The 13,310-nt window shown below is 41.1% G+C and overlaps 1 protein-coding gene and 1 long non-coding RNA gene across 2 annotated transcripts in view; one reads left to right on the forward strand and one right to left on the reverse strand.

Moving 5' to 3' along the window:
- ZNF704 (zinc finger protein 704) overlaps window positions 1-336 on the reverse strand; it is a 231,783-nt gene extending 231,447 nt beyond the window's left edge. Inside the window, exon 1 of the mRNA XM_019807632.2 lies at window positions 213-336. The gene's annotated coding sequence lies outside the window, so the exon portion shown is untranslated. The remainder of the gene's footprint in view (window positions 1-212) is intronic.
- Window positions 337-464: 128 nt separating this feature from the next.
- Window positions 465-9,472, forward strand: LOC117803762. Its single transcript, XR_004627831.1, has 3 exons — window positions 465-600; window positions 4,508-4,622; window positions 9,230-9,472. It is a non-coding gene; the product is annotated as an uncharacterized LOC117803762 (long non-coding RNA).
- The last annotated feature ends 3,838 nt before the right edge of the window (window positions 9,473-13,310 follow it).

The raw sequence follows: 13,310 nt of genomic DNA on the forward strand, positions 1-13,310 counted from the left end.
CGCGCTGCGCTCCATGCGGCCGGTGGCCGGGCCCGCGCGCGCCTCTCCCGGCCCGCTGCGCCCGCGCGGTCCTGGCCTACAGCTGCCGTCCCTCCGCGCGAGCTGTTTGTGTTGTGTGTTTTCCACCACCGCCCCCCTCTTCGCGAGCCATTCCTCACAGCTCTCCGGTACCCCCGTTCAGACAAAACCCGGACTGGATTTATTTCCCCTACCCTCAGCCTCCGCAAATCTGGTGCTTCTCAGCATTCGGCCCAGACGCTGGGGCAAACGCTATCCCGCCGCGGATGATTCCTTGTGCAGGGTGGACGGAAGACTTTGCTGCAAGTAGGGTTGTTGGTCAAACTCAGACTTCGAAGGAAGAGATTTGCCGCAAGTCATTTTCACGGTCTCTGCAGTGCGTGGGACTACTCTTGACCTTACGTGAAACCCGAGAAGGTATATCAATCTGAGATTTGGGGCCACTTGCTAATATGAATCATCAGACTCATTTGCGTTTTTGAGATACTGGTTCATGACATTGCCTGCCACTCTCTCAGTCTCATTGACCGAGGGCAGTTCTAGGCCCTGCCCATTGAGCTCCCTGCGGGATGTGCTAACTCTGTAAGTCTTTCAGCTTTCCTGTCTGCATGTTTACCTTAAGTGCCTGATTATAAGGGCTACATTCCTAGAAGCTTTCAGCTCTCACCATCCAGCCCGTAGACCCCTGGCACTATTGAGGCCTTTGGAGAAACAGACTGGGGCAAGAGTTCAAGATTGCCTGAGTTTGTTATTTTTAAAAGCTAATATGAAATAAGAGTCTGGAAATCAAGCACATAACCATATAACTAATGACACTGTCACTTTCTGAGGATTTCTAGGTGTGATAAAGTCATGTGGTACCATTTGGGATTAGGATCTATAGTAAGCCATATTTTTTACATAGAAATCATATGCCACATTCTGTCTTTGTAGGGGAGGTCTGAGGAAGGGCTAACTCACCAAATGCTCTGGCAAGTGCTTCCATGAGGCCGGTGTAGATGTCCTCACCCTCAGCTTCCTTTTACGGTAATTACTGTAGGAGATTTAACATCCTGTGCCCTGTTAGACACTTGAAGGGAGCTCATTAAATGTTCACTTATGGTGTCTTCCAACTGTTGAACATTTCCACTGGGATGATGACAAAGATTCTAAAATGAACTTTTTGTTCTCCCTGAATCAGATTAGCTTCCAGATATACCTATTTCAGGTAATGACACTCTCGAATAATTAGGCCCAAAATAGTGGTATCATTTTAACTCCCTTCTCTACTTTATCCCTAGAGGCAGTTGCCCACAAGTCCAATCCATTGTTCTTTCTGAAATGCCTCTTGCATCCACCCCTTCCTTTCCATTTCCAAAGTTCCTATGGTATTTCATGACTTCAAAACTGGAAGTTTCTAACAGAACTCTCTACACCCAGTTTCTCAGCGACACACCCCCTCCTAAACCCCCTCCAGACACGACCACCAGGCTCATCTTCACCAAACTCCGTTTAGATTATAGCATTTCCTGGTTGAACTTTTCATTTGTAATTATTCCATTCAAGAATTCAGAGAGAAAAAATAGTTTGAGCATTTTAACAGATGGGTGGGTTTGATCAAAGCATGCAACAGCAGGGGCCATCCAAGAAGTGAACTAATCAGTATTAGTGAGGGTTTCCAAAGAATAAAGAAGGGTCACTGAAGTGATTTCATCCCAAATGCAAGAAATTTACCTTGGTAGATTTGGGAGATGATTTTAGAGAGAGGCAGCAGGGTCTTTCTCTGACCAGGAAGAATAAAGATCAGGGGCAAGGAGTTGGCTGGCAGGTATGGGCAGGGTGACAGAAGGGAACAAAACTGTGAGACAAGTGGGCTAGTGGTTACATATGTGGTTTCAAGAACCAAAGTGTTTGGGTTTGAATCCTGGCTCTAGAACTTACCAGCTATATGCCTTTACTCACCATCCCTCTATGCCTCAGCTTCCTCATCTGTAAAATGGGGATAATAGGAGCACCTACCTAATAAAAATTTCTTTTGTAGGATAATGAGTTAATGTGTGCATTCATCTTAGAAGAGTGGCTAGGACAAGGAAGGTCTATATAAAAGCTCATTATATTAAATATACTGATAGTAGTATATAAACACAATGGCTTGGGTTACTCTCAAGGAATAACAGTGTAGCTCTCCTTTTAGTAAACTGAGAACTGTCAATAACTAGCAAGAACATGCTTTTAAAGCCTGACTACAGCTTACCAAGGGGCGATGGTCAGGCCAAGGATAAAGCTTTTTATGTCTGAAATTGCCATAGATGAGAGAAAGTAAATGTTTTCCTGAGAACTGAGCAGAAAAACAAAGTTAAGTGAGTCAGTGATTGTATTTGTGGATTAATAGAAGAGATACTAATTTACACCATTGTACTTTCTTTCAAAATTGCTATATGTGCTTTGAAATCAGCTTGTTCTTTCTCTCAGGGCACCTCTGCAGAGCTCATACACACCCATTCCCTGGCCCCATTTGGCCCAAGAGACTGCCCTCTGAATGGGAGAAAAAAATTGGCCTTAATATTGGGACCGTGAAGAGCAGGCTAATGTCACAAAAGCAATTTGGCTCAATCTAGGCTTTGAGAGGTGAGAAGGAGCTAGATGGGCAGGGAAAGCAGCGTTGTGCAGGCCACCAAAGACCAATCTTATGAAATAAGAGGACATTTAGTGGGGAAGTAAAATCAAATTACCCAATTCATCAGGAATCAAGAAATATCTCATGATATGGGCTCATGACACTCTGTGCTCATGGACTCAGAAGTCAAAAAATACTCATGGTGCCAGGCAAATGGGTCATTGCTGCTTTTCCCCCACGTTCCCTAAACATAACACATTTTTACTTCCCAAAACTAGGAACGCTTCCCACCGAGGATGAGGCGTGCCTCTCAGTCATAGGATAAGGAAGACACATCTTCCAGTCTGATTTAGCACATCATCAGATGAAACATTCCATCATTCATTCGTATGTATTTATTGAGCCCTGCTGAGTGCCAGGCTCTGTTCTGGCCACTGGTATGCAACAGTGAACAAAATAACCCTCTGTGGGGAGGAAAGTAGACAATAACCAAAGAAAACAAATGAATTATAGGGTTTAACAGATCCAATAAGTGCTATAGAGAAAAATAAAGCAGAGGAGAGGGTGAAGAGTGCTAGATGTTTAACATAAAGAAATAAATAATATTTAATATGCTTAATTTCTTATTTGTTATTAAATGATAATTATACTTATAATTATCTAAAATTATATTTAATATGATTTATTATTACATGTATTTAATATATATAATATTTCATATATATTGAACATAAATACGTGTATTAAACATAAGAATACTATGGAGCATAATGTAAAATCTGAATGAGAGCTTGCAGCAGCGGCCTTGTCAAGCATTAACTGGAACTCCCTCTTCTTAACCTTGGATAGGATCCATTCTCCTCTGTATCCGGGGTCCTTCGGCCAAACAGTGTGAGAAGCATTGATGAGGAAGACTGAGAATGGGCTTTGCAGTAAAAACCACTCCATAACCACCACACAACAGTTTGCCTCATGCCTGATTTCTTATAATTCTTAAACCTTCGAGTTCTGAGCTCCAAAGTTACTCTGAACATTTTTTTTAAAAACATGGATCTGAGAAACTATAGCAAAAAAATAAAAAAATCAGGCTCAATTTGACATTCTGTTCAATTTTTAAAAATTCAGTCTTCAGAAAAACAATAATCATGCCCCTCAAATCAAATGAGGTTATCCAGTGAGGCATACGCATAACCAGGGCAGAAATACAACGGGCTTTGACTTATCAGTAGTTTCTCTTTCATGGCTTCGTCAACCTTCAATCACTGGATTCCCTGAGAATGGTACCTCCTTCTAAAAGTTATTTTAAAGCTAAAAGTAAAAATTTTCCCTTTAAACAGTTTATAAAAGTAAGATTAGGTTGGTTTTTCCACACTTCTGGGAACCTTAAATATGATTTCAGATGATGACTGTCATCTCAACATATGAAAAATAGATTAAGGCTAAGAGAATAACTCATTTATTACAACCTTCAGGCTGAAAGCCTGTATAAGTCAAGCATAAACCTCCACCCAGATAAATGTTTCTTCCATGAGCAATTAAGTTAAGCCCTCTTTAACAACACAATGTACTTTTAACATGATTCTTTAAAATACCCCCCACAGTCTTGAATTTTTTTAAGCTAGTATAAAAATGATACCAATAACTGTCCTTTTAAAATGTAACACATATTTGTTATTTTGGGGTGTATGCGGTGTGTGTGTGTGTGTGTGTGTGTGTGTGTGTGTGTGTGATCTCATATTGGCACGTTAAAGCAATGGAAAGAACACCGGACTGGTGTCCCAGAGGCTTGAGTCCAAATCCTGTTCTGGGGATTCTTAGCCATGGGACACTAGTTAAGTCCCCTAGTCTCTGCAGGGTTCACAACTCTAAGATGAATGAATTGTACTCTTTCAGGTCTTCTGACTCTTGAGTTCCGTGATGTGTTATTGACCTGAAGTCTGTTTTATGATTAAGCCAAGCGCCCATTATTAAAATCCACAAATGGAGTCTATTATACATGCCTACAAAGGTATGTACATATGTTTATTTTTACATGTATGCACGTACGTATTTATGTTTATTTACAGACATCTCTTCAAAGCTATTTTGAGGTGCTGTATCTTAAGACCACAATCTCTGTTTCTACCAACGTCACCCTTAATTTCAGGGGGCATCCCTGCTTTTCTGGGAATGCAAAAATTATGAAATTATGCATACACTTGCTACCATCTTATTTTACTAGCTCTCTCTTTGGTAATAAGTTGCCCTAATGGCTATAAACCAAGTAGTTGTTATTTTATATTATTTGTATTAGTGTCCCTTTCTACAAAGTGAGGATTGCTTTAGTCTAAATGCATATTTACTTCCTACTAATGACATTTTCATATCTCTGAGGCTTTCATCTCATCTTCTTTCCTTCTATAGTTTTTTTTTTTTCCATCCAGTCCCGTTCTGGTACAAGTAACTGAAATCCTAGTCACCCTAAAGAAAAAAAGGGGGGAAAGGGATTTATCAGCCCAGGTAACTCAACCGCAGACGAGCCCGAGCTTGAGGAAAATTAGATTGCAGGCTTACATGATGTGTGGTCCTGTCTTTCTGCCTCTATCTTTCTCTGAGCGTGTGTCATTTGTTTCATTATCTGGTCAACTAGAACCGGGTCTCGGCAGCTCTGGCCACATACCTGTCAGCCTTGTGACCATGGGCAGGGAAGCTCTTTGCCGTCTGCTGCAGTTAGGGAAATCCCAGTGAAGGACTCTTCATGAGCCCGCATCTGTGGCCAAGGGTGGAGTGTTGTGATTGGAGGCCTTCACCAAACCACCGGGAGAAAGGGGAAAAGGATGGTTACAGTACTAGGCAGGAAAAAAAAAAGCCATCATGTGTTGATAAATATAACCAATACTATCTAACATCTGAAACAGAAACAATTAGAAGGAAAAAAAATTGCATCTAATCTCCCTACCCAAAAATAACTCTGTTATTGCTTTGATACATTTAATTTCTTTTCTATATATCATTGTTTTTTTTGTTTCATATTGTTTTTCCACCTGGTTTTATAATGTGAGATTTTCTCTCACACATTGCAGTATAACTTCATGGATTATGAGCTAGTAGGAAAAAAAATAAATCATGAAGATATTATAAGAAAATATGCATAAATATTTTTATGATCTCTGGGGAATGACAGGCATTTTAAAAAAAGATATCAAGTCAGAGCTATAGCAAAAGGCTGATAAATTTGACCACCAAAAAAACATTTTACTTTATGACAAAGGCACTATTAAAAAGTTTTAAAATAAGTGAAAGATGATTAGAAAACATTTTTAATATAAAATCAGGAATTAATATATACCAAAATACAACTAATTCCACATTATTGAAACAACTAGATATACTATTCACCTATCAGAGAGGTAGAAATGTTAATGCTTTGATAATGTGCAATATTACTGAGAATATGGAGAAATGGGTACTTGTGTGTACTGTTGCAGTATTGATCAGAGTTCTAAAATGCGGGGCGCCTGGGTGGCTTAGTCGTTAAGCGTCTGCCTTTGGCTCAGGGCGTGATCCCAGCGTTCTGGGATCGAGCCCCACATCGGGCTCTTCTGCTGGGAGCCTGCTTCTTCCTCTCCCACTCCCCCTGCTTACGTTCCCTCTCTCGCTGGCTGTCTCTCTCTCTGTCAAGTGAATGGATGGGATCTTAAAAAAAAAAAAAAAAAGGAATCTAAAATGCACTTGTCATTTGAAGCCGGCAATCCACTTCTCACTATGTATCCTGAAGAAACAGTGTACATGAGCACAAAGGAGCACAGAGAGACTTGTTTCAGCACTGGTTTTAATAGCAAAATGTGGAAAACAACATAAATATTCATCCATAGGAGAATTGTTTAAAATGAAGCCTTTGGCAATGTGTAAACTACTATGCAGCAGCTAAAAAGAGTGAGGGAAGTCAATGTGTCCTACAAGGGCAGGGGCTCAAATTTCGAAGTGGAAAGGGCAAGTTATAAAATAATATTTAAACATGATCTCATTTGTGGGTAAAGCAAAACCACATGAAGTATGCTATCCACTCCTACATAGTATGATTTCAGATGGAAAAATGGATAGATGGATATGAAAGTGTCCGAAGGATACCTTCCAAGCTCTAGGAGGTGAACTGGATGGAGAGAAGAGGCAAAGGGGGTCTCCCACTTTTTGTATTTTTGACTTATGTGTATTCAAATGACTTAAAAATGTATTCGAATATCACATAGTTCACTTTCAAATAAAGAATAATAGCATAATTTTTACCACAGAATTTTCTGTCAAGCCACTGTGCCATCATGATTTCATGACGTCTCTGTATTTGAGATAGGGTGCCATCAACATTTGTACAGAAAGTATTATACATCTTTTGGGTTCTTTCTTTAGAATCGGAGCCAGAAGTGGAATTAGTGGTCAAAGAGAGTGAGCATTTTCTTGCTACATTTTACTAGATGGCTTTCTGAAGGAGTTGCCATGAGTTTCATTCTGACAACCAGCTGGTTTCCCGCTCTGGCCCTTGCTTTGATCATATCACACTCTTTCCATCTTTCCCTCTCTTTGCTACTTTGATAAATGTTCCATCAAACTTCATTTTGTTTTAATTTATTTCTTTCGTCATTAACGAAGAAAAGTATTTCCCCATGTGTTCAAGTTTTATTTCCCTTCTGCGAATTCTTTTCTTATCCTTTGCCCATATGCCTGCAAGAGTCTGGATATTCCTTCCCACTTGTATGAACTCTCCATATTAAACATCCTATTGTCATATTTTTTGCAAATACTTCTCTAGTATTTTGCAAATATTTGTCATATTTTTTGCAAATGTTTCTCTAAATTTCTTCATGTTATCTTCCCCAAAGCTTTAGATTTATTCATGGGCCTTTCTTTCCCTTTCTTTGCTGATTTTATTTACAAATTCTTATCCCTGTTTCCCCCCCAAATTTTGTACTAATAGCCTCTGCTAGACTTCATCCCTTATTATTTTCCTTCAAGTTGTGTTTTCTTTTGAAAATTTTTTTCAGCAAAGCTCCATTTTAATTTTGTTTATATGCTTCTCGAACATAATGATTTCCTTATACTAGAGGATATGCTATTGCTGGGATGAATTCTTAAAATTAAATTTTCAGATTTGATTATCATTTACTTAGTTATTGATTACATGCCTTACTGACTGTAGTTTAATTAATTAAAATGAATTAAAAACTCTTGCTTAATCTTTCCTCTTAATAGAAATATTCCTAAGTTTAAATCGGCATCATCACCACCATAATATCTCTAATAAAAAATGCTTTTCAAAATATTAAATCCTACCCCTTTAACGTTTTTAACATTAACACGAGTGTAAGCACACAAATGTTTCATCTGCTAGCCCATTCTGCAATAACGGAAGTTGTCTCTACCTGCACTGTCCAATATGGCGTCCACTAGCCCCAGGTAGCAATGGAGCACTTGAAATGTGGCTAGTACGAATGAGGGACTAGTTTTTAAATTGTGTTTGATTTTAATTAAGTTTAATAACTACATGTAGCTAGTGGCTATGTTATTGGACAGTGCAGGCTCAGGCCTTTTTTTTGAGAGAGAGAGAAAGGGAGAGAACAAGTAGGAGTGGGGCAGAGGGAGATGGGGAAGCGGACTCCCCGCTAAGCAAAGAGACTGATGGGGGACTGCATCCCAGGACCCCGGGATGACCTGAGTCCAAGGCAAACACTTAACTGCCTGGCAGGCTCAGACCCTTGAAGTGTTGTTTTCTACTTTTCACATTCATTTTTAGGTGAACCTGCCTGAGCTAGTTAAGGACACGGAAATCACACTCACGGTACTTTGCTGCAAATCCGAAATCAATACTACCACATTTTCTCATCTACCTACCTAATTTCAAAAACCTAATATTTTGAAATCATTAGCTTTTATTTAACAATTCTCATTTATTACCTTCATCGGGCTTCCAATTAGGCTATTTTCAGGTTTGAGGGTGATGAGATGTCAAAAGCTCCTAATCCATCCCCTCTGCCCCCAGCACTATTATTATCTACACCATTTTAGTTCCAATGTTTGTTATTTTATTCTCAAATTATCCCAGGGAAAGAAGGACCTGAATTAACCCCAGCAACCTATAGTAAGAGTCTTGAAAGCTGTAAAATACGAGACGTCAGCGCATGCTGATAGAAATGCCCCTGGGATTTCTTCAATGCTAATTGTAAATTTCTTTTCTGTTGTTGTTATTGTTATGTCTGTTAATATGGGGGGGGGAATGAGAGACAGAATTTTGTAAAGCGTCTGAACATTCCTCAGTGCTCACCATTTCGTATGAGGGAATAGAATTTTCCCTAGACCGTGGTAGGTGTGAGGACTGTCCGTCTGGCCCACACGCACGAATGGCAGAGGGAGGGCGGGGGGTGTGGCAGAGCAGCCTCGGTCGTCTTCCGTGCCTTTCACTATGGATACAGAGGTTACTTGCAATTTTTTTCTTATGTCTGTAGAAGCAATAGTGGAGCTGCCTGTCCCACCATCTCCGATTTATAAAGCCCACTATCTCCATGCCCCTGGTAGCTCCATCTGTTTACCTAGTCACAGCCACTACTGATGCTTGGTGTCTTGCTTCCTCTTGTCATATGGCAGGCAAAGCTGACTTCCAAGACCGTTGGCCTAAACTGAAATTTCAAGCAAAACCTGGTGCTGCAAATACTGTTGTTTCTTGCTCCTTTCCTGAGGTTGAGAGGAGGGAAGAGAAAAAAACTGAAGAGGAACAGAAAAGCAAGGAGAAGACAGAGGAGGATACAAGAAAGGTGAGCCACAAGAAAATAGAATAATAGGGGCGCCTGGGTGGCACAGCGGTTAAGCGTCTGCCTTCAGCTCAGAGCGTGATCCCAGCGTTATGGGATCGAGCCCCACATCAGGCTCTTCTGCTGTGGGCCTGCTTCTTCCTCTCCCATTCCCCCTGCTTGTGTTCCCTCTCTCGCTGGCTGTCTCTATCTCTGGTCAAATAAATAAATAAAATCTTAAAAAAAAAAAAAAAAGAAAATAGAATAATAGCCTTGGCTCTTTGGTGATTTACTATTTATATATAAGAATCCACACATACAAGATTTTTTGCTTTTTAGCCAAAGCATGTCCTTTAGAAATTTAGGGGATCCCTCCCTTCCCCTTATTCAATATTCAGTGAAGAGAAAATACTGGCTAGTTGTGATCTTGGATATATAATGATCTTTACTATTTTTTTCTAAATCATCCTCAATAGGTTTTCAATACAGTTTCAGCCACCAGGCCATAGTCATTTCATCCATGTTGTTTTATGAAGGTTTTGGGTTTTGTTTTGTTTTGTTTTTGTACTATTTCCACATGATTGTACAATTAGTGATATTTTCCTATCAGCTTTAAATATCTTTCTCCCATTCTCACTCCATGTGCAGCGTGTTGTCCTTAGTGACATGTCTACCCTTTTTATATACCTTGCAGATCAACAGGCAGTCCCTACTTGGAATATTTGTATTGTCTAGACTCTGAAATCTGATGTTGCTCTAAGGAGATGAGCTGCCATCTTTCAGAACTACCGCCTTTCAGTTCCTGTTATTTAAGCTCATCGATACTCCTGGCCAAGATTTGCTACATAATTTGAGGGGGGCCCAATGTAATATGAATGTGTGGGTCTCCTTGCTCAAAATTAACACAAATTTCAAGGCAGAGACAGCAGAGCATTAAAGCAAAGTGGGCTCTTGCAAGCCTGGGGCCCTGAGTGACAGCTTGCCTGCCATGAAGTGAGCCCTGTGTCCTGAGTGACAGCTTGCCTGCCATGAAGTGAGCCCGGTGTCCTATGACACTGGGAAGGGTGTGTACAATCACTAGTGGCAAAACTCCATGTCTTAGGGTCTCTTCCACTTCCTTTTATCTAGATTCTTCTCTTTCTTTGGAGAAGGAGAGTCCAATGTTCAGAATTGAGTGTTATTCTGTGCTTGGACCTGCAAGGATTCAGAACTTACCTGTTCTGTGAGGACTTGGGATCCTGTTGGGGAAACTGAAGAATTTTGAGCAGTGGAGGGATGTGGTTCAATGTGCATGTTAGGAAGTTTATTTTGGCAGCAGTATGGAAGATAGACTTCTAGTTCTGGTCTATCTAGAAGATATGAGAATGGTCATACAGTCAGGGAGCTCTGCCTTTGTCCAGGAGTGAAATGAAGAGTCTGAACAAAGCTGCCATAGAGAATAAAGTGAGGAGAGAGTAGTTATAAGAAATACATAAAAAGCAGAAATACAACAAAAGCGGAAATCAACAAAACCTGGTGACCAGTAGGATTGGGCAGCACGAGAGAAGGAGCCAAGGACAATTGCCTGGTTTAGACTCATGGAATTCGGTTGATCTTAGTGATCGTCACAGAGAAAGGAGAAGCAGAGGGAAGCGGGCTGGGTGGGGAAGACAGCACTATTTGGGGAAATGTTGAGGTTGAGGTGTTCTTGGGCATCCGGATCAAGTTGTACAATAGTTTTTGACATTTAAGAGATAGATCTAGAAAGGGTATACTGATTTAGAAGCTGTGCTGGTCCTTGGCCAATTGTCATCGGATGCTTTCCCCGCTCTGCCCTTTATAGCAGGTTGCTGACCTCTGTAGGCTTTGTCTCAGGCCCCCTTCTCAGGGACTGCTGGCTGGGTTTGGCCAAAGAGAGGCACTGGGAGAGAATGAGGCAAAAGCCAGGAAATTCCCCACCTTGTCTGCTCTTGAGTGTCTCTCCACTGGGCTCATCTCCTCTATGGCTCCAGATCCCCCACAAAAACCAGTGGCTCCAGTTTCCACCGGGGCACCGGAGCCATGATATAGCCCCACCTTTTCCTTTTATCCCTCCAGCCAGGAAGTAGCAGCTTCCTGTCACTGATTTCTAGGTTGTCTCAATACCCCTTGTTTGTTTTCTCAGCTCTTCAGCACCTGTGGGGATGAAATTCCTTGTATGTTTAAATTTAGAATATTTTCTCTTTTCCTGACTGATACAGGACTTATTAACATACATAGATGTTGGTGCTAAAGTAATTGAATGTGTTTTGAGACTGTAGAGGAAGATGGAAAATTGAGTGAATTTGGTAACAGGTTGGTGATATTAACAAGAGCATTTCCAGGGGACCAATGAGGATGGGAAGCCAGGTCAAAGTGGATTTTTAAAATCAGAATTTAAGAAAGTATTGAATACACATTTCAGGTTTTAATGTTTTCCAGAAATTTAACTACTAAAGGGAGGACTAGAGGAAACTGTATAAAGAGAATTTTTGAAGATGAGAAAGACCTGGGTAAGATTAATAGAAAAGAAAGAAGAAACAGGAATTAAGAGAGGTAAATGAAGAAGAAAGATCCTAACGGCAGTAGTCATAAGATCCAGAGCCCAGTAGATGGACTGACTTTATATTGGCAGAGGGTCATTTACTTGTCTCTTATAAGAGAAAGGGCCTCAAGAATGTTGTAGGTGCGGACATTTTGGTAGGTAGGGGACCAGGTAAGCATTTGATTTAGTTCAAACCCAAAGGTTTCTGTTTTCTCTGTGAAATAGCAGAGGTTTTGCTGGTGGGTTTACAGAGAGCGGTGGGAATAGGTGCTGGCCTCTAAGGGGAATGGGAGAAATAGCAAATACAGGTCAAGGCCAAGTCACTGCAGGACTGTGTGATGTTCTCCAGTTTCTCTCAGAGCCGTTGCAGGAGCGAAGAAGGCAAACATATTTGATGTGTAGCTGTGGTTCTCCATGGCCCAGCAGAATCACCTGGAAACCGGCTAGATGTGCAAAATCTTAAGCCCTAGACCTATTGAAACAGAAAATAGGGGGGTGAGGTCCAGGGATCTGTGTTTTGGCGAGCTCTCCAGGGAATTCTGATACTCAGTATAGTTTGAGAACCACTGCATAGTCTGTGGCCACCCAAGGCGTGTTCTGCAGACTAATTTGAAATGCATAATCTCAGCCCCGACTCCCCCCAAATCAGAATCTGGATTTTAACAAGATCCCCAAGTGGTTTGTATGTACATTTAGTTACGAAGCGCTGAACTTGGTAGTTTATTCTCACCAAGGGTATTTGGATAGTTATAGATCAGCCAGTGGATCCGTGAAGGCCTAAACTGGATGGTAACTTTTAGTGGAGTAATTTCAGGCTTAATTTAGATGGCAGGGGATATATCATATTTGGAAGCTAAGAACTCCTTCTTAGGGGTTCTTATCATAGGATGAGATATATCCTATGGGATATAGGATATTTTGTGTAGCTGCACAACTCAGAAGACACCATATAGCTACGTATTCTCTCTCCTTCTATGGATTACACAGGAAACCAAATTAAAAAATATAAAACCAAACGAAACCAAATATAGCCCTGAAGGCTAGTGCTTCAGTAAAGGTTGTTGAGTGTCTATGGTGAGGTCTTTTCTGGACTCTGAGATGCCCAGATCATTACCCAGTCCCTTCACTCGAGAGCTCCCACCTCCCAGAGGACACAGACACAGGGCGACATCATTACCATGCCTCTGCGGAGCTCGTGATCCTGTTCTAGAAGCAGATCATGGAGGAGCAAGCCAGATGTCTGGGGTGGGTCGGGGAAGGCTCATGGGACGAGGGGATCAGTGGCACAGAGAAATAAGAATACTCATGCTGGAAGCATTCGACAATCTCATTTCTCCACTCAAATCAACATGCCTCAGGGCACCCGAAAGTGGACCCAAGCCAGCAGCACCAGCCT

The sequence above is a fragment of the Ailuropoda melanoleuca genome, chromosome 9, assembly GCF_002007445.2.
Source record: "Ailuropoda melanoleuca isolate Jingjing chromosome 9, ASM200744v2, whole genome shotgun sequence".
In the NCBI taxonomy this organism is placed as follows: Eukaryota; Metazoa; Chordata; class Mammalia; order Carnivora; family Ursidae; genus Ailuropoda; species Ailuropoda melanoleuca.